This window comes from Lactuca serriola, chromosome 2, assembly GCF_051521515.1.
Source record: "Lactuca serriola cultivar US96UC23 chromosome 2, Lser_US96UC23_V15, whole genome shotgun sequence".
NCBI classification, from domain to species: Eukaryota; Viridiplantae; Streptophyta; class Magnoliopsida; order Asterales; family Asteraceae; genus Lactuca; species Lactuca serriola.
The window spans coordinates 39,256,859-39,278,236 of NC_136409.1; the positions used below are offsets into that span (position 1 = coordinate 39,256,859).

At 40.7% G+C, this 21,378-nt stretch overlaps 1 long non-coding RNA gene across 10 annotated transcripts; it reads left to right on the plus strand.

Moving 5' to 3' along the window:
• Positions 1-16,614: 16,614 nt before the first annotated feature.
• On the plus strand, positions 16,615-18,970 carry LOC145086170 (uncharacterized). Of its 10 annotated transcripts, none has more exons than XR_013700315.1 (6): positions 16,615-16,704; positions 16,810-17,027; positions 17,103-17,166; positions 17,373-18,057; positions 18,142-18,268; positions 18,790-18,970. It is a non-coding gene; the product is annotated as an uncharacterized LOC145086170 (long non-coding RNA). The 10 variants fall into 10 exon arrangements; XR_013700316.1 differs by having other exon boundaries at positions 16,619-16,737; XR_013700317.1 differs by lacking the exon at positions 16,615-16,704 and having other exon boundaries at positions 16,744-17,027; positions 17,373-17,814; positions 17,888-18,057.
• The last annotated feature ends 2,408 nt before the right edge of the window (positions 18,971-21,378 follow it).

Below are 21,378 nucleotides of genomic sequence, written 5' to 3' on the forward strand. Positions count from 1 at the left end.
TGTGTTGCATTAGGTAAAACCCTAATGTAACATGACTCTTCATTTCTCAATCCATGGGTTAACTCCATGGAGCATCCATGGAGCATCCTATGGGTGGAACCCAACTTGATAATCCATGGACCCTTTTAGCCCACTATATAAGATATGGAAGATTTACATAATCTACCCATATATTTAATTAGTTATTCTTTTGATCACTTAATTAATTCTAAATTAATTCTTGACCAAAACTAATTAAATAATATTATTAATATATTAGAATTATAATATATTAATAAACCGTATGTGTTATTTCTCTCATTTAGTTTATCCAATTGCATGGTGCCATGCAATCCAAATGGACCATGTCGGGTCGGGTCAAGTACATACCAGAAATAGTTATGGACTTAGACACCTTATCCAACAGGAACCTCTAACACTGGCACCCAACCTGTGGAGGAAACTCCTGTTGAACCAGTTGACAAGTCCTTACCTCTAAGATGTTCCAGTAGAGTTAGCATTCCACCTGTGTTATATGGTTTTCATATAACAACTGAAGGTGATACGTTTATCAGTGATAGTACATTGATAAATTTGGATGAACCTAATAACTACAAGGAAGCCATGGTGGGCCAAGAGTCTACAAAATCGAAAGAGGCAATGGACAGCGAGATTCAGTCCATGTATGACAATCAAGTTTGGAACATGGTTGAAAATGTACCGGGTCGTAACACAGTCGGTTGCATGTGGATCTTCAAGAAAAAGACCGACATGGATGGGAAAGTATACACGTATAAGGCGCGATTGGTTGTGAAGAGCTTTACTTAAACTCCTGGAGTTGACTATGACGAGACCTTCTCACTAGTAGCAAAGATCAAATGTATTAGGGTTATGCTAGCCATAGTTGCATTTCATGATTATGAAATATGGCAGATGGATGTCAAAACCGCTTTCCTTAATGGGAAGTTGGTTGAGGATGTTTACATGAGTCAGCTAGAGGGTTTTGTTGATACAAAGTACCCTAATAGAGTGTGTAAGCTTGAGAAATCCATTTATGGATTGAAGTAAGCATCTCGCAGATGGAATCTTTGTGTCGATGAGAAAGTCAAAGAGTTTGGTTTTTCGAGAAGTGAGGATGAGTCTTGCGTATATGTCAAAGCTAGTGGGAGTATAGTTAGCTTTCTGGTGTTGTATGTGGATGATATACTTCTCATAGGAAATGACGTTCCAACCTTGCAGGAGGTTAATTCCTGGCTTGGGAAGTGTTTCGCTATGAAGGACCTCGGAGAAGCTGCTTACATTCTGGGGATAAGGATATTGAGAAATAGGAGTAAAAGACTAATATGACTTAGTCAAAGTACCTACTTGGATAATGTATTGAAACGTTTCAGCATGGAGAATTCCAAGAAAGGAGAACTGCCTATCTAGAGCAATACCAAACTGAGTAAGACTCGCAGTCCGAGTACCGATGTCGAAATAGCATAAATGAATCGAGTACCATATGCTTCTGTTGTTGGCTCGATCATGTATGCTATGACATGTACTCGCCCTGATGTGGCTTTTTCCTTAAGATGGTTAGTCGATATCAAGGGAATCATGGTAGAACTCATTGGATAGTAGTAAAGAACATTCTTAAGTACCTGCAGAGGACTAACGACTGGGTCCTTCCCCTTAGTGGGAGTGATAACTTGAGAGTGACATGGTAAAGTGACACCAGCTTTCAGACCATCATAGATAATTTCCGTTCTCAGTCGGGCTAGGTATTTACCCTAAATGGAGGAGCAGTAACATAGAAAAGTTCCAAGCAGGAGACTATAATTGATTCAACATGTGAATTGGAGTACATAGCAGCAAGCGAAGTGTTGAAGGAGGCAATATGGCTAAAGAACTTCATCGAAGACCTTGGAGTTGTACCAGCTGTAGAGGAGCCAATGGAGATTTTTTACGACAACGACGGTACGGTCGCCTTAACCAAGGAACCAAGGGATCATGGCAAATCCAAGCACATCGATAGAAAATATCACATCATAAGACATCGAGTAGAAGATGGACTCCTCGTAGTGAAGAGGGTATCGTTAGAGGATAACCCAACAAATCCCCTTACGAAGGGACTGAGTAGGGTTAAGCATTTGCAACATGCTAAGAACATTAGCCTTAGAGACGATATTAGTTTTAATGATTAGATAGGCAATTAGAAACTTGTAATAAATAAATGTAATTGACATTTGATGATTAAATAATAAAGGTTTTATTTATAAGTGAAGATTATTGTCTTTTGACAATTGTTTATTTTATGTTTCACCTTTTGCATGTTTTGACTTCTAGAATAATATGATTATTCGAACTATCCGCAGTTGATCATACTTTGGAAGTAGGTTATGAAGTTAGAATGTGATGAATGGGATTGTAGATTGTCTAAGGTGTTTAGACATAGCAAAGGTTTGCTACAACATTCATGAGTGCTCCTGAAATAAGATTTGAGTATTGGATTAAACTCACACTCACATGAATCACTTTATGGAATTTATCACGAGTGATTGTGAGATGATAATATTGTATATTCTTCAATAAGATATATGAGTTGTTGATTACTAGTTGGTTGTGCATTGATAGTACGAAAACGCATCAGTAACTTGATGTTATAAAACGTGTTGTTGTGTATATTTAACAAGTAATTAGTACAAGCATATAAGTCGAAGTTTATATGTTCCTTTTATCCTAATAGGATTAAAAGCGATATCATAGGCCCCTCGGTGATTTTATTTTGACTTATGTGTCGGGCCCGTTCAGGACTCAATTGATGTCTTCAATTAAGTTTTATGTCAAACAAATCAGAAATCGGCAAACAAACTATTGGACAATGAGTATGACTTCATTCCATGTCTTTGTCCACACGATATCTTGAAGAACAGGAGATTATATGATCCCTTATCTAAAGGACGAGACATTGACTAGATCAGAGTTGGAAAGCGGCTTTTGAGAGCTACGATTGCTAATCGGATTTTGAAGTTACATCGGCAGTTATAGTTATTAGAATTATCTAAGTTGGAGATTGTTGGATTAGGCGTCTAAGCCCATAATTATAATTGGTATGTACTTGACCCGATAGTAGCATGGTCCTTTTGGGTTGCCTTCACTGGAGCAATTTGATAGGATGGATATTTGAGAAACAGGTTATTTGTGATTTATTAATATATTCTAAGAATAATATATTAATTGAGAAATCATATTATTTAATTGCTATTGATCAAGATTTAATTTGGAATTAATTTAGTGATCAAAAGAGACTGATTAAATTATCAGGGACTGATTAAGTAAATCAGTGATACATATAGTTTGGGCTAGTGATCCATGTTGATTAGTGTGGACTAAATCTATGTGAGAGTCCATAAAGAGTTAGTCCAAAAGGTTATCAAATGGGTTATTGGATTAAAGACCTAAGTGAATGAATTAGGGTTTACAAGGTGTGACCCGAGGAATTCGACACTATAAATGTAACCCCTAACACTCCAAAAATCAGCCAAGAGTTCCAAGAAGAAACCATAGCCGATTTTTGGTGCCTCCAAACCTCTCTCTCATAATCCTCCATTGTTCTTGGTGTTTGTGACCTATTTTAGGTATCACATTTGAGGTATTAAGCTCTTGAAAGGCCAAGTTCTACAAGCTACAACTAAGAGGTATTCATCTATCATACAATGGAGTATCTATACTACAAAATTCTAGTTAGATGACATACCTTTTAGTATAGTTGAAAACCTTGAAGCTTTAAGAGCCTAGCACCAATAATGTGAATGTGTCAAATGGAACCACAAATCACCACCAACAAATGGAAGAACTAGAGAGAGAATTCCTTGCTTCACAAAATCGGCTAGCACTCTTCTAAGTTCACTTAGGTGCCAATTTTGGTAGCCTTAGGGTGTCTTATATAGTGTGACAAACTAGGGTTACACCATGTAAACCCTAATGACCTTCCATATCCCTCATGCTCCATGGGTTAAAACCTCCATGGAGTATCCATGGGTCACCACATGGGTTTAGCCCAACATAAAGAACTATGGATTATTAGCCCACTTTATAAGAATGAATGATTTACCAAATCAACCCCTTATATTTAATTAGTCTCTTTTGATCACAAAGTTAATTCCAAATTAATTCTTGATCAGTACTAATAAAATAATATGATTTCATATTAATATATTAGAACTTATAATATATTAATAAATCATGATTATCCTTTTCTCAAAAGTCCATCCTTCAAATTGTCCTGGTGAAGTGCAACTCAAATGGACCATGCTGCTCTTGGGTCAAGTACATACCAAATATAGTTATGGACTTAGACACCATATCCAACAGATACGGCCCAACATAACTACTTGTTATCATATGGGTTGATACAGACTTGACACAGCTACATGTTGTTATATGGGGTTGATACGAACCTGACATTGCCACGTGTTGTTATATGTATATGTCTATTGTATGTGGTATTCCAGAGAAGTCACTAAGCTTTGTGCTTACGATTTGATGGTTATGGTTTCAGGTACTTCCGGTTCAAAAAGGAAGGGACCGACTTGATCGCAATGCATCCACCCATGTTTCCGTAACTTTATGATTAATAGGATCGTACTCTGATAATTTTTTTTACTATGATATGCTTTTGAATGATTGAAAAGGATAAATGGTGTTTATGGTTGAATTGGAAATAAAATTTTTACCTTACAACTTTTGGTATGTTACAATCAGGTTGGATTACCCCCGGCCTAATCAGTCATCGGACTGGAATGCCAACATGTGATAGGCCCAGTCAGTTATCGGACTGGAATGCCAATATGTGACGGGCTCATTCAGTCATCAGACAGGAATACCCTTGGATCCACAGTCATCGGGCTGGATTAACCCCGGTCTGTTGGCTCACGTACGTAGCAATAAAGCCTCAACATAGAACATACTATATCGACATAAACAATAGATAAGCATATAATCAATCAGCAAACAAATCAGATAGATCTACATATCACTACCGCATAACAAAATCCTATATAAAAGGATATAAATCTAACAGATCACCACAACATAACATCCTATATACCAGGATACATATTTAACAGATCACTACAACATAACAACATCCTATATACTAGGATACATAACCTAGTGGGCCGACATTGGTGGCATTGACCCACAGTACAGTGTAGAAAACTCACCTCACAGTCTGAAAAGATAGTTAAACAGGACACTGCTCCGAATATCAGCTCTACCGGTCACCTATACATCAAATAGTGATCAAACTCAATTACAACTCTAAATACCCAAAATACCCTTAGGTCAAACCAGGTCAAATCCTGATCAAAGTCAAAAGTCAAAGAATTCAACTGATTCAACTCAGCTGAGTACGCCCAGAGTACTCAGCTTGTACGCACGACATACGAGATGTAGCACCTGGTTCCTGGTATGTATCTCATGCAAGTGTTTTTTTTCACATTTTGGCATTGACTCGGTGAGTTGAAGGCCCAAACCGTCGAGTATAAGCAACTTGGACCCGGGGGATAAGTGGCGGACTCGTCGAGTCGGCAGCAAGACTCGACGAGTAGACCCTATTTGGACAAAACCCTAATCTATGCTCTCAGAACACCTCACATTAAACCCTAATCGTCTTTGGTGAAGATCTAAGGCTTTTTGGTGATTCTTGGTGGTTTGTGGTGGCAAGAAGGAAGGAAAAGCTTGAGGAACCAATAGGTTGGTCGGAGGAGTCAAGCTTGTACATCATCTACAGTTCTTGGAAGGTATAAAGTCGACACCTTGCTTCTTCTTACATTAGATCCCTTTTTGGGGAGATTTAGGGCTTTTATAAGCCATTTTTGGTGACCAACCACGATTCCAAGCATTGTTGGGGGTTGAGGCTTCAGATCCAGGCTCCTTAAGGAGTTAGAAGGCAAAAAGGGACTGCCTTTGCACCCATGGAAATCCCCATGCAACTCAATAGCATCTTTTAGGACCATTTTAGCTCAAAGTCCCATGCATGCACGTAAAGTTCGTAACTTTACGTGCTAGATCGATCTTAGGGACCTAGAACTATCATTTGGACAAGTGTTGTACATCAGAAATCGAGAAATGAGACTTGGACAACCTCGACTTAGCGAGTCCGAGGCTTGACTCCCCTTTTCTGTTAGGGTTCAAAGGAACCCAGTTGAGTGTTAGGAGGGTTTTAGAGGATCCAAGGGAGTAACCCAACATTTTGAACTTAGCCATAGACCTGGGGTTCATAGGGCTTGACGAGTGCATGAGCAGACTCGGCGAGTCCAAGGCAATCTCCCAGCAAATGAAGATGAACTCGACGAGTTGTTCATACACCTCGGCAAGTTAAAGTCAGGACTTGTTCGACAGTTGAAGGTGAACCCAGCGAGTTGCTCATACAACTCGGCGAGTCGGATGAAGGATCATTCGAGGTTCGTAAAGAAGAAGAACTCGTCGAGTCATTGCTAAACTCGATGAGTAGAAGCGTGAATGAGGGCAGTTGAAAGGATAGGGACTCAACGAGTTGGCGACCCAGCTCGGCGAGTCGGGTCAACTGAAAGTTGACTTTGACTTTGACTTGGTCATGGGTAAAATAGTCATTTACCCTAAGAGTAGTTATCAATGTCTGATTAAGTGTTTTATGGATTTATAGCCAGAGGATCACTGGATCAGCAGTCAGACATCTGCCGATCAGCTTTTCAGCAGTCAGCCTTACGAGGTGAGTTACCTTCCAGTAGAAGTGGGTCTAAGGCACCGATGTCGGCCCACCAGTAGGAGTCGTATGTTAGATGATTGTCTTTGTGATATTCATCTAGGTTTGCTACTACTTGATATGTTATATGATAGTATGATATGATGTTATATGCTAGTAGCAGTAAGGGAGATAGTCCCCAAGATTTTCGGTCGATAGGGTCAAAGGGGGTAGTCATCCCCAGTCATACAAGATAGGATATGATTATGTGTTACATGTTATGTGGTAGTAGTAGAGGGGTGAAATAATCCCCAGTATCCAGTCGAGAGGACCGAAAGGGAGGCCAGCACCCAGATATGCTAGGCAGTATCTGGTCGAGAGGACCGAAGGGGTAGGTCGGGCACCCAGATATGCCTAACAATATATGGATGTTATGTGATATTATGGTATGTGGTATGTTGGGGGAATTCACTAAGCTTCGTTATTACGGTTTACAGTTTTGGTTTTAGGTACCACTTCAGCAAAGGGGAAGGAGTTGGCGCGGTAGCTGCAGATCATACACACTCTCGTTACCTTCCGCATTATGAGATATTATAGGATTGTACTCTGACATGATATCATTTTCAGTATTTGGCTTTTCAGACATGATACATTGTTTATGAGATGATATGATTTCACATTGTTACTTATAAACATTTTGCAAATCCATTAATTAAAAATGAAATGTTTGGACGTGAAATTTGGGTTGTTACAAGTTGGTATCGAAGCCCTGGTTTGAGGGATTCAGACACACCTTCAGGGATGTCTGGACTCAAACCGAGGAATTAAAAGATTTTTACAAAGAAAATGGTTTTCTAAAAGTTAAGTTAAAAAGTTTCAAGAAAGAACAAGGTGTGTGATGTGCGCGACCGGCCGAGCTCAAGTAAGATTTCCCCAAAGTACCCATACAAGTTTATGTTATGATTACCAGTTTCAGTAGAACAACATGCTAGATTAGGACTAAGGATCTAGGAAGGATACCTTATGTGACTGTTATATGTGCTTTTGAGTTGCATGATGGTGTTGATTAGACAGAAATAGGATAGCCTGCTTAGGTTATGCCTGATTAGATGAGCTTATATCACAAGCTGGTACAGATTCCTGTTATGTGGATAGAATTGCTTGAGCTTGTTTCCTTTTGTCCGAATGTTGCTTGCTTTGTGCTACGTGGGACTCGGAGTGACGGGAGTTAGTTATTAGGTGGGTATGTTAGGTCACATGCTGTAAGGGTTGAATAATCTCAGAGTGTTGGATTTGACCATACTGTGTAGCTCTTGTTTGAGTCCTAATCATTGTAGGGATGAGTCCCTTACTCGAAGGATTATCTGAGCCTCGTGGCATGAGACTGTATTCATATGGTAGCTAACTGGCATTGCAAAAGGGCCTTCAGCAGCTGAGGACTGGTTTGGGTGGGGTTAGAGGTATCCTAGGGCAATCCTAGGATGAGAGTAGCAGAGATCAGCAGTAGTAGAAGGGACTTGGTGGAGTCAAGGAAGTTCTTAAGGAAACTACGGATAGATGTGGAAGGTAGTATGGGCTCGTACTACTGAAAGCAGAGGATCTGTACTTGAGTCGAGGAAGGCTGAGACAAGACCAAGAAACCTGTGATAGATGTGATCCCTTTAGATGTTTCATTATCACTGACAGTTGTCATTATGTATTGCAGAATGGTGGTGCTACGTCCGAGGCCAGCAGTTGGCAGTTCAGGAGAGGGATCGGGTTCGAGTTCAGGTTCCGAACCAGTGGATGAGAGGCTACGCGGGTTCACCGCGTCCGAGATCACTAGAGGCATCCTTGATGCGACCCCGATCATCTTTAGGTCGATCAAGGAAGGGATTATCGAGCTGATGGAGGAACTCCTCAGGGCGTTCAGGAGTGACATGGCGACCAGCCAGTCAGGATCACGCACATTGTCCTTTAAGGACTTCAAGGGCAGTGGTGCACTGGATTTCCATGGGGCGAAGGACCCCATTATGGCCAGGCAGTGGATTTTGGACATGGAGTCTGCTCAGTTGACCAGCTTCTGCCGCGAGGGGTCGAAGGTGAGATATGCAGCAAGGTGCTTGAGAGACAGAGCCGGAGATTGGTGGGAGTCGGTTGGTGACTCTTTGGGAGCCTCGGCTATCGAGGCTATGACATGGTCGCATTTTGTGACCCGGTTCAGGGCTGAGTTCGCACCTGCGGTGGAACTTCAGCAGTTAGCCAGGGAGTTTTTGGATATGAGACAGACTACGGAGATTGTGGCGGAGATCACCGCCAAGTTCTGGGAGAGGGGTTGCTGGTGCCCCAGTATGCGGGAGATGAGGACATGAGGAGGACCCGCTACCATGACATGCAGCGAGTCGACATTCGGGAGCATGTCAGTTTTTCAGCTTGCCCTACCCTGGATTCCATGATTGCCAGGGCAAGGGAGAAGGAGATTGACATGGAGCACATCCGGAAGAGGAAGGCCGAGGAGGGACAGATGACTGGGGCTTCGGGGAAGAAGCCCAAGGGATTAGACGCTGTGCTAAAAGGCCAGTAGGGCCGAGGACGCTGCAGGAAATGCGACAAGTCACATGAGCGAGCATGCAGGTTGGGATCGTCGGGCTGCTATAAGTGCGGCAAGTTGGGGCATTTCAGCAAGGATTGTACCGCCCTGCACCCACTATTTAGACATCTGAGTTGTTGTGATTCCACAACAACCAGAGGGGCCATAAGAAGGCCAATTGCCCCCAGTTGATAACAACAGCAATGCCAGTAAAGGCGCCAGCCCCAGTGACCCTGCGGATTATTGATGGCCGGCAGGGCAAGTCAGAGGCTCCAGTGATGAGGAGTCGGGCCTTCCAGTTGACTACCGAGGAGGCACGCGCCGCACCCGATGTCGTGACGGGTATGATTCTTTCCCTCTAATTTATTTATATGATGTTTTTGATATTGATATATGCTTGTATATGTATATATATTTAGGATCGTTCCATGTGAACGGTACACCGGGTCAGGTGTTTTTTGACTCGGGTGCTACCAGATCGTTTGTTTCTCTTGCGCTTAGCAAGAAGTTTCCTGAGTCCTCGGGTATGTTGGATTACCCTCTAGAGGTCGAGATTGCGGACGACCGGTCTGTTTGAGCATCAGAGGTCTTTCGGGGTTGTGTTTTGAGGTTGTTCGAAGAGCATTATCTAGTGGATTTGGTTCCCATACCGTTGAGGGGGAACAAGGTTATTATTGGTATGGATTGGCTAAGCCCCAACGGGGCAGTGATTGACCGCGTGCAACAGTTGGTTCGGATCAGGACCCAAGTGAGGGAGAGCTGGTGATTCAAGGCGAAAGGTCACAACGAGTACCAACTTTATGTTCGGCAGCGAGAGCGAGGCGCTACCTTCAGCAGGGTTGCGCAGGATTTGTTGCCTATGTTACGGATACCTGGGAGGCGGGTAAGGCAACGGTGGGCGATGTGCCTGTCGTATGAGAGTTTGTGGATGTATTCCCCGAGGAGTTGCCTGGGATACCTTCGGAAAGGAAGATGGAGTTCAAGATCGACCTCGTCCCTGGTGCGGCTCCGATAGCCAAGGCACCGTATCGGTTGGCTCCTCCTGAGATGCAGGAGTTGTCTACACACCTACAGGAGCTGTTAGACAAGGGATTCATTAGATCGAACAGTTCGCCCTGGGGAGCCCCGATTCTGTTTGTGAAGAAGAAGGACGGGTCGCATCGGATGTGTATAGATTATCGGGAGCTGAATAAGGTAACGGTGAAGATCCATTACCCACTCCCGAGGATTGATGACCTCTTTGACCAGTTGCAGGGAGCATCTTGGTTCTCCAAGATTGATTTGTGTTTAGGGTTATCATCAGGTGAGGTTCAGAGAGGAGGATGTACAAAAGACTGCTTTTTGGATGCGTTATGGCCACTATGAGTTCGTGGTGATGCCCTTCGGGCTCACCAATGCTCGTGCCGCGTTCATGGACCTCATGAACCACGTATGTAGACCAATGTTGGATCGGTCTATGATAGTTTTCATTGATGATATCTTGGTCTACTCCAAGACGCAGGAGAAGCACGAGGAGCATCTGCCAGAGGTTTTGGAGACCCTGCGGAGGGAGAGATTATACGCCAAGTTCTCCAAGTGTGAGTTCTGGTTGCGCGAGGTGTAGTTTCTTGGGCATCTTGTCAACCAGGACGGTATTCTGGTCGACCCGGTTAAGGTAGAGGCCGTGATGAGATGGGAGGTTCCGAAGTCTCCATCTGAGATTCGGAGTCTCCTGGGATTAGCCGGCTACCATCGGAGATTCATCTAGGATTTCTCCAAGATATATGTACCCTTGACTCGGCTAACAAAGAAGGTCGTGGTCTTTCGTTGGGGGCCTAAGCAGCAGGTAGCGTTCGAGACACTGAGACAGAGATTGTGCGAGGTGCCAATCTTAGCCTTACCAGAGGGCGTAGAGGATTTTTTTGTGTACTGCGATGCGTCCATCTCGGGTTTGGGCGCAGTTTTGATGCAAAGATGACATGTTATTTCTTACGCTTCAAGGCAACTAAAGCCTCACGAGGCGAACTACCCGACGCATGATTTGGAGCTGGGGGCGGTTGTTTTTGCCCTCAAGATTTAGCGTCATTACCTCTATGGGGTTCGTTGTACCATTTACACGGACCACAAGAGCCTGAGGTATCTCATGGACCAGCCGAATCTAAACATGAGGCAGCGCTGGTGGTTAGATGTGGTGAAGGATTAAGATTGTAAGATCCTTTACCACCCAGGGAAGGCCAATGTGGTGGCCGATGCGTTGATCAGGGATATCTGCATGCGGATGACCGTGGTGACTCCGCTACTAGAGCATATCCGAGAGGCCCAACAGGAGGTTATGAAGGAGCAACATCGGAAGAGTGAGCGCATTGTGGTTCAAGTTTCCTCTTTCGACTATGATAGCCGAGGGTTGTTAACCCTCCAGCGTAGGGTGTGGGTCCCCCATCATGGAGGCGCACGTCAGACATTAATGGAGGAGGCGCACAAATCCAGGTTTTCTATCCATCCCGGGGCGACGAAGGTGTATAGGGATCTTCGTCTTGACTATTGGTGACCCTGCATGAAGCGGGATGTAGCATGGTATGTGGAGTGGTGCTTGACCTGTAGGAAGGTCAAGGCCGAACATCAGAGACCACATGGAAAGATGCAGTCGTTGGATATTCCCATGTGGAAATGGGAAGATATCACCATGGACTTCATCACCAAACTTCCCAGGACCGTGCGGGGAGTGGATCCCATATGGGTCATTGTGGATCGATTGACCAAGAGTACCCATTTTATAACGATTTAGGAGAGTATCTCGGCCGAGAAGTTGGCCGACATCTACATTCGAGAGGTGGTGGCTCGACAAGGAGTGTCAGTCTCCGTGATTTCCGACAGAGATGTGCGGTTTACTTCCAGGTTCTAGAAGAAATTCCATGACGAGTTGGGTACTTGTCTCCATTTTAGCACCGCATTTCACCCGCAGACAGATGGTCAGAGCGAGTGGACCATCCAGACTCTGGAGGATACGCTGCGGGCATGTGTGCTAGACTTCGGTGGTAGTTGGGATACTTAACTCCCATTGGCTGAATTCTCCTACAACAACAGCTACCAAGCGAATATCGATCGTCCTCCCTTTGAGATGTTATATAGGAGAAAGTGCAGGACCCTGATATGTTGGGGTGAGGTTGGCCAGAGGGTCATGGGAAGCACCGAAGTGGTGCTCAAGACGACAGAGAGGATTCAACAGGTCAGGAGCAGGATCCAAACTGCACAGAGTCAACAGAAAAGCTATGCCGACAAGCGTTGTTCAGACCTGGAGTTCCCGGTCGGGGATATGGTTCTCCTGAAGGTGTTGCCTTGGAAAGGCGTCATCCGATTCGGGAAGCGGGGCAAGTTGGGCCCCAGGTACATTGGACCTTTCAGGGTTATAGCCCGGGTGGGCAAGGTGGCGTACAGGCTGGATCTGCCAGCCGAACTCAGTCAGATCCACAACACTTTCCACGTCTCCCAGCTGCGGAAGTGTCTGGTGGACGACTCGGAAGTGGTGCCCCTTGAGGATATCCAGGTTGACGACAACCTGAATTACATTGAGCGGCCTGTGGCAGTTCTTGATCGGAAGTCGAAGGATTTGAGAAACAAGAGGATCGAGCTGGTGAAGGTGCAATGGTAGCACTGAAAAGGGTTCAGAGTGGACGTGGGAGCCGGTGGACGAGATGATGGAGCATTACCCAGAGCTTTTCCAGGAACGAGCAGCAAACTTCGAGGACGAAGTCTAAAATAAGTGGGGGAGATTTATAGCACCTAGTTCCTGGTATGTATCTCATTTAAGTATTTTTTTCACATTTTGGCATGGACTTGGCGAGTTGAAGGCCCAACTCGTCGAGTAGAAGCGACTTGGACTCGGGGGATAAGTGGCGGACTCGTCGAGTCAACAGCAAGACTCGACGAGTAGACCCTGTATGGACAAAACCCTAATATGAGGGTTTGCACCCTATTTAAACGACCTTATACAGCCTCCATCGTCCCCTATGCTCTCAGAACGCCTCACATTAAACCCTAATCGTCTTTGGTGAAGATCTAAGGCTTTTTGGTGATTTTTGGTGGTTTGTGGTGGCAATAAGGAAGGAAAACCTTGAGGAACCAAGAGGTTGGCCATAGAAGTCAAGCTTGTGCATCATCTACAGTTCTTGGAAGGTATAAAGTCGACACCTTGCTTCTTCTTGCATTAGATCCCTTTTGGGGAGATTTAGGGCATTTATAAGCCATTTTGGGTGACCAACCATGATTGCAAGCATGGTTGGGGGTTGAGGCTTCAGATCCAGGCTCCTTAAGGAGTTAGAAGGCAGAAAGGGACTGCCTTTGCACCCATGGAAAGCCCCATGCAACTCAAGAGCTTCTTTTAGGACCATTTTAGCTTAAAGTCCCATGCATGCACGTAATGTTCGTAACTTTATGTGCTAGATCAATCTTAGGGGCCTAGATCTATCATTTGGACAAGTGTTGTACATCAGAAATCAAGAAATGAGACTTGGACAATCTCGACTCGGCGAGTTGTTCTTGTGACTCGGCGAGTCCGAGGCTTGACTCCCCTTTTCTGCTAGGGTTCAAAGGAACCCAGTTGAGTGTTAGGAGGGTTTTAGAGGATCCAAGGGAGTGACCCAACATTTTGGACTTAGCCATAGACCTGGGGTTCATAGGGCTCGACGAGTGCATGAGCAGACTCGGCGAGTCCAAGGCAATCTCCCAGCAAATGAAAATGAACTCGACGAGTTGTTCATACACCTCGGCAAGTCAAAGTCAGGACTTGTTCGACAGTTGAAGGTGAACCCAGCGAGTTGCTTATACAACTCGGCGAGTCGGATGAAGGATCATTCGAGGTTCGTAAAGAAGGAGATCTTGTCGAGTCATAGCTAAACTCGACGAGTAGAAGCGTGAATGAGGACAATTGAAAGGATAAGGACTCGACAAGTTGGCGGCCCAACTCGGCGAGTCGGGTCAACTGAAAGTTGACTTTGAGTCAGGGGTAAAATAGTCATTTACCCTAAGAGTAGTTATCAGTGTCTGATTAAGTGTTTTATGGATTTATAGCCAGAGGATCACCGGATCAACAGTCAGACATCTGCCGATCAGCTTTTCAGCAGTCAGCCTTACGAGGTGAGTTACCTTCCAGTAGAAGTGGGTCTAAGGCACCGATGTCAGCCCACCAGTAGGAGTCGTATGTTAGATGATTGTCTTTGTGATATTCATCTAGGTTTGCTACTACTTGATATGTTATATGATAGTATGATATGATGTTATATGCTAGTAGCAGTAGGGGAGATAGTCCCCAAGATTTTCGGTCGATAGGGTCAAAGGGGGTAGTCATCCCCAGTCATACAAGATAGGATACGATTATGTGTTACATGTTATGTGGTAGTAGTATAGGGGTGAAATAATCCCCAATATCCGGTTGAGAGGACCGAAGGGGAGGCCAGCACCCATATATGCTAGGCAGTATCTGGTCGAGAGGACCGAAGGGGTAGGTCGGGCACCCAGAAATGCCTGACAGTATATGCATGTTATGTGATATTATGGTATGTGGTATGTTGGGGGAGCCCACTAAGCTTCGTGCTTACGGTTTACAATTTTGGTTTCAGGTACCTCTTCAGCAAAAGGGAAGGAGCTGACGCGGTAGCTGCACATCATACACACTCTCGTTACCTTCCGCATTATGAGATATTCTGGGATTGTACTCTGACATGATATTATTTTTAGTATTTGGGTTTTCAGACATGATACATTGTTTATGAGATGATATGATTTCACATTGTTACTTATAAATGTTTTGCTAATCTATTAATTAAAAATGAAATTTTTGGACGTGAAATTTGGGTTGTTACACTAGGGGCTTGACCAAAAAGCGGGTTGTTAACCACGTACGTTTAACGTACTACTCTAGCATACACCCTACGTATGTGCCATCCAATTTATCATTTTATTAAGAGCTTAATCCCTTAAGTCCTTTTGTCCAATGTCCAGATCTAGTCCTAAAATAATCTCTTAAGTCATAAAGTTTCCAACTTTATGACTTTGCATGGCTAGGAAGTGCTCAATACTGAAAAGCCTAACTTTTTAACTCATTAAGACATTATAACCCATGCAAGGAAGAAAACTAATGACCAAGATTCCATTTCTATAACCTTAGACACTCCAAAACGTCTAGAGGACAATCCATTTGGGTCTAGAGCATGCCATACTCAAGAACATCATTGATTGGGGACAAAAGCACATAATAACATCATACAAGCTAGATCTGACCAAATAAGTATGAAGGTTTACCTTCTGGAGATGTAGGAGGGTACAAAACTTTCAGATCCAAGGTTGCTCCAAGCTTCCAAGATATTCTACTTTCCTTCTCCTTCCTCTATGAACACCAAAACACAAACTAATGGCTCAAGGATACTAAAAAATAGATTAGGGTTAGCCATGGTTGAATATGGAGGTGGAGGCTGAAGAATGAAAGAGGTTTTAAATAGATAAGGATGTTTAAATATGGTCTAATCCCTAAAAATTTAGGGTTTGACCAATGACCACGTATACCCAACGTATGCATGCAACCTCCAATTTTCATTAAAATGGCATTTGAGACCAAATTTGTAACAATTCTCATATCAAGGGTCAAAATGTAAAATACTTGGAAATCGAGATGTTACATTTTTTCTTACATTTTTCATATCCATATACATATTGTTTTAATCTAGGAGGCATTGCAAATTATAGAAAAGAAAGAAACGGCCTTATTTGTTATTTGTAGATTTCTTATTGATTCCAGATTTACAACACTTCAAATCAACAAGAAAGGATATCAAAACTATAAAAAAAAATCATAATCCAAATCAGCATGATATATTTCATTATCAGGATAACAGAATAATATGTTTCTAAAGAAATTCCGAAATCAGAAAATTACCTTTTAATTTTCGACACTTCAAATCAGAAAAACAATGATATGCTTCTAAAGAAATCAGAAAATCTAGAAATCGTAAATCAGAAACCTGAAATCAGAAAATAAATCGAAAACAAAATCATAATTTGATTGTACCTTCAAAATTTAGAAACTAATTTCCTCACTTACTGGTTTCTCTTGAGTTCTGATTTAGGAAACCGATATCCTTATTCTTAGGATTTACTGGTTTCTCTTGAGTTCTGATTTAGGAAACCGATATCTTTATTCTTAGGATTTACTGGTTTCTCTTGAGTTCTGATTTAGGAAACCGATATCTTTATTCTTAGGATTTACTGATTACTGTGGAAGTAAAAGAAAAAGAAAAACTAATCAAAATTTATAAATAAAAAACTAAGCACTTATTATAAAACATAACATTTTCCAAATGTTATTTCACTGTTCTTAAGGTCACTTCCTAACAATAGTGTTGGCGGTGTGGGTTGATAAAGAAGTAGTATGTGGAGTGTGAGACTGAAAAGTCCTGCATATGGTATGGGATTGAAAAGGGTAGGTCGCAAGTTTTCTTTGACATCTTCTCTGGTATTCCCTCTTCCTCCACCTAATATTTCTCTTAACTTCTTTTTCTTTAATGTTATCTCCCATTTCTCTCAGTCGACATCAAGTCCTTCAACCAACCACCGCATTCTACCACTCATGTCCCATGTAACGCCTTCAACCACCCACCTTTTGCTTCGAACCACCCCCATCTATTCATCTTCACATTTTCATCGTTGCAATCGACGTTGGAAATTTCTAGGGTTTCGAAATAGAGTTGAATTTGGGGTTTCTTTGTTCCTATTTTGAAGATAGGAATAAACTGAAAACGATGGGTTAGTGTTTCTTCAAAACTCATCAACTTTCTTTTCCTTTTCCTTATTGTGATTTCAACGTTTTGTGTTTTTTAGAGGATAACAATGGGGAACTGAAACAATTTCTGATGAGCATCAAGAATCTTCTCACCATACGCATGTAAGATATTGGTGACAGTTTTCTCATCAATAATTATGTAGATATTTATATGAATCTTTGAAAGATACATTGAATCAAAAAGTTCTATCATGGCAACTCCGGATTTTTTTGCTCGGAGAAGACGACATTTTCTCACCCGTTTTTCTATTTGATCATACAAAAGGCACTAATATCTGCCCTAATTTTTATCTTCTCTGTTACTACAGATCTTTCATTCCCGTACATGGTTGTTGATTGAAGAAGAAAGTTGAAGAAAGTAAAGAATAAAGAAAAGGAAAAGGGAAGAATGGTAATTTGGTGTTTCTTTCTACTTTTAGTTTACACACACAAATTGTTTCATATAATGTCTAAGTGAAGGTTCTCCATTAGTATTTAATAGGTTGGACTTAGGAGCTATGTTACGGTGTGATATGATTTTGATAGACTATGTTATACCATCTTTATTCCTCAACTGCTAATCAATGACCACCTCCAGATCCGCTAGATCTCACCACCCACCACCTCCACCACTCTTCTAAGCATCTGTTCTTATATCTTTCAACTGTGCAAATCTAAAATGGCACCCTAGAATTAGAACTCTGCAGCGATTGATGAAAGTTACTGCAATCAATAGAAATCATCTCCTACTCTAAATCTGAGACAAACCAGGTATGTACTCTTTCTTTATAACAAAGTAGGCACAAGTGACAGTTTTTTTTATTTAAGGTTATCGATCTTCTAGAATAATAATTGGAGTATATTATGGAGAGGCAGTGATCGCAAAATGGCATGAACGAATTCAAATCGGAATCATGGATTGAAATATGAATCCAATATATGCCTTTGGCGCCCGATCTATGCTACTACCGAACAAGATTAAAATTACTTCAGCAACAATGTTCTTCATCAATGGTTTGTATGTGTAAATCCCTTGATTTCTTTCATTCTATATCATAAATTTAAAAGGTACATACTAAAATCTCCTCATATTTGCAGGGGAACACCTTACAATTAGCGATAATCATTAATTCATCATCATCTTTGTGAACTTTCAGATGGAGCTCCCTTCAAACTAAAGTTGTTGTAGCAACAATTACCCACCATTATGGCCACATAAACGGAGGTCCGTGTCATCATAAATTCTATATTTTCAAATTTAGTCTTCAAATGAATACATCGTGAACACTGGTCACTAAACATGAAACAAACACATTTTCTTAAACATTGTTATTCTTATTTGGTATGAGCAGATAGTCGATATGTAGACACCATACCCTTTTTTAATAGAAAATATGCTAATTCCCAACAAATCAACTTCTAATGGGTGTATTATTGGTTTTGACCCCTCCCCAATCACGTTTTTTGTTTTCAGGTAACAAAATTTTTTTCATTTTTTCCATCTCTTCAACCACCAATCCATTTTTTCTAATGTCCTTAAATGATTTTGCATATAAAAGAACTCCTTTTAACTTTTTTGCCAAAGATTATCTCACATTAGCCCCTCCCCAATCATCTTCAAAAAAGAAGTTGACACATTTATCTACCAGAGAACCAACATTACCACATCATCAAGTGATTTCTTTTTGAAAAGTATTTTTCATTTTGTGTGACTTTTTGGTTGATTATATGGTTTGACTTTTTTAGGGTCAAATGAAAGATCCATCTGAAAGTGGCTGGTCAACCCGATAACCATTGTATATTTTCTTTCTAGCAACAAAGACTATTGGAAACAAAGACTTTTGAACGTAATTAATTTTGTAGGAACTAATATTTTTTCTTGAAAAACATAATTGCATTTTAAAATATAAATTATTTTTGATAAAAAGCTATGTATGTGGCCCTGTTAAAATTGGTTTGTGTTTCGTTCTTATTTAAATGTCATTTAAAATTTTATGGCAATTTGGGTTCATGATAAACTAACAATTATAGTTGTTATTCTTATTCTATTTTAGGCAGAACTGTTCACTATTCGGATAAAACCGAATTATCCAATTGGACAATTTCGATTTGACTATTTGGTTTAGATATTCGGATTTTTGGATTGGTTTTCAACAAAACCGAATTATTATTTTGGATTTCGGATTGGTTTGGGTTTATAAAATAAGAGCCGAATAGTCCAAAAAAACCGAATAAAACATTTATTATTTATCTATTTTGTAATTTATTTTTTCAAATAGGTTCAAAACGTTTCACCTCGATAAATAAACATTAGTATGCATTTTCTCTCAAAAGTTTTCTATCTATAAAATATTTAATTATAATATATCTTCGTATTAATTGTTTATAAATTTCAAATTATAACTAAATAATTTATTTTTGCTTCTTGTGTAAAGTTAGGTAATATTATAATTATATGCCGTTTTAAAATGTTTCGGTTTTTGAAAACCGAATTATAAAAACCGATCCAACCGAATTGTAATTGGATCGGATCGGATCGGATTTGAATTTAGTTTGGACTACTCAAGTCCATGTTTTGAAAACCGAAATCAATTTGGATTCACTTGATTAGATCGGATCAAACCGATCCATCCAAACGAACACCCCTAATTTTAGGTGAACTATAGACTTACTTTTTATCATTCATGTTCTAATATTATACATGTTGATTAAACAATTTCATAACACATACCACAAGTATGCAGTTTTAAAAAATGTGCTCCTAACTAATGTTTTAAAAACAAGTTTTTTAGTTAAACCGATTTGATGACCGATTTCCGGTTCGACCGTCAATTCAACCGGTTCAACCGTTGGTCCACTTCTAATAACTTGATTGATCGAAGTATTCAATTTTCCTTGGAAATTGACTCTTTATAATAGGCTAAAGTGAAATCTAACAACCCAAGTTCAATAAACCGATGCAAATAGTTATTTACCGGTTCTATCGCACCTGTTCAACCCGGTTAAAAAAACATTATGTTCGATCTGGTCTGTAAATTTGCATAAAACTGGTGGTTGAACCGTTTTTTCTCTGGTTCGAATCGGTTTTTAAAACATTGCTCCTAACACCACATAAAACATGCTATAATCATATTCATGACAATTATTATTGTTTTTCATTAGTTGACTCATCATTTAATTCAATTTATGGACTGTATACACCAATAGTATAAAAGGAAGCTAATGAAAAAAAATTCAGGACCAAATTTACTTTCAAAGCACAATACGTTAATAAGAAAAAAAATCAATTATAAGTCATGACATTGTCTATGGGCTTTAGGCAACCTACTTATGGTTTATGACTTTTTAGGTTTTGAAGCAATCTACTTTCATAATATTTGAGAAAAAAAAACATTACAAAAGCAATGTACTTTCATAATATTTGAGAAAAAAACATTAAAATGACCATTAATGGGATTTTTCATTTATAGCAATGTACTTTAAATAAATTTATTGCTTAAATACCCGCCGCAAGGCACGGCCTTAAAAACCTCGTTGGTAACAATTAACAAATAACGAATCCATAAAAAAAAATTAGAAATGCCTTAATGTTACCGTATGATTTCGAAACCTCAAGCAGATAACAAATTTGAAGCTTCTAAAAATTAGAAATATGATGTTGTATGTTGATTGCGTCTAATTTCAAAACCTTCTGATTTTTAAACCTCTGATATCTTTGATTGTGAAGTAAAATCGTTGCTTGAAGCCTTCACTTGCTTCTGAGTTTTGAGAAGGAAAAAAGAAGAAGTAAGATTATGTTGATTGCGTCTCTCATAGTGATTGTAATTGACTGATGATGGATAAAACTTAAAAATAAGCAAACAAAAGATCAATAATACCGTTGCTTTGTAATGATGTTTACCGTCATCAACAATTGGAGAATGCCTCATGTTTGTATGCGTAATCAGTAAAAAAGAATCGAAACGTTTTTTTAATTTTCTCAAAATTTCTTTCCCGCTACCTGATTTCTTGCGTGCAGTTGGTTGATAGAGTCAAAAGAGTAACCTATTTTTTTTATTTATTTTGGGCCATTAAATGAATATATGCTACTAAAAATGCTATAAAAAAATTTGGCCCTATAATTTTTTGGGCCCTTTTCATGGGCACATGGTGAACATGCCATTGGCCGGCCTGGTTTTGGCCGCCACCTTAGCAACAATAGTGGCTTAACAACCCTATATCTATGATCTTAAAAACCTTGGAATCCAAACAGTGACGGTCCTAGCTAGGTGCCCGATGTGGCACCGGCAACACCTAGCTTCCGTGCATGTAGTAGAAAAAATTTTGTTTTTTTTT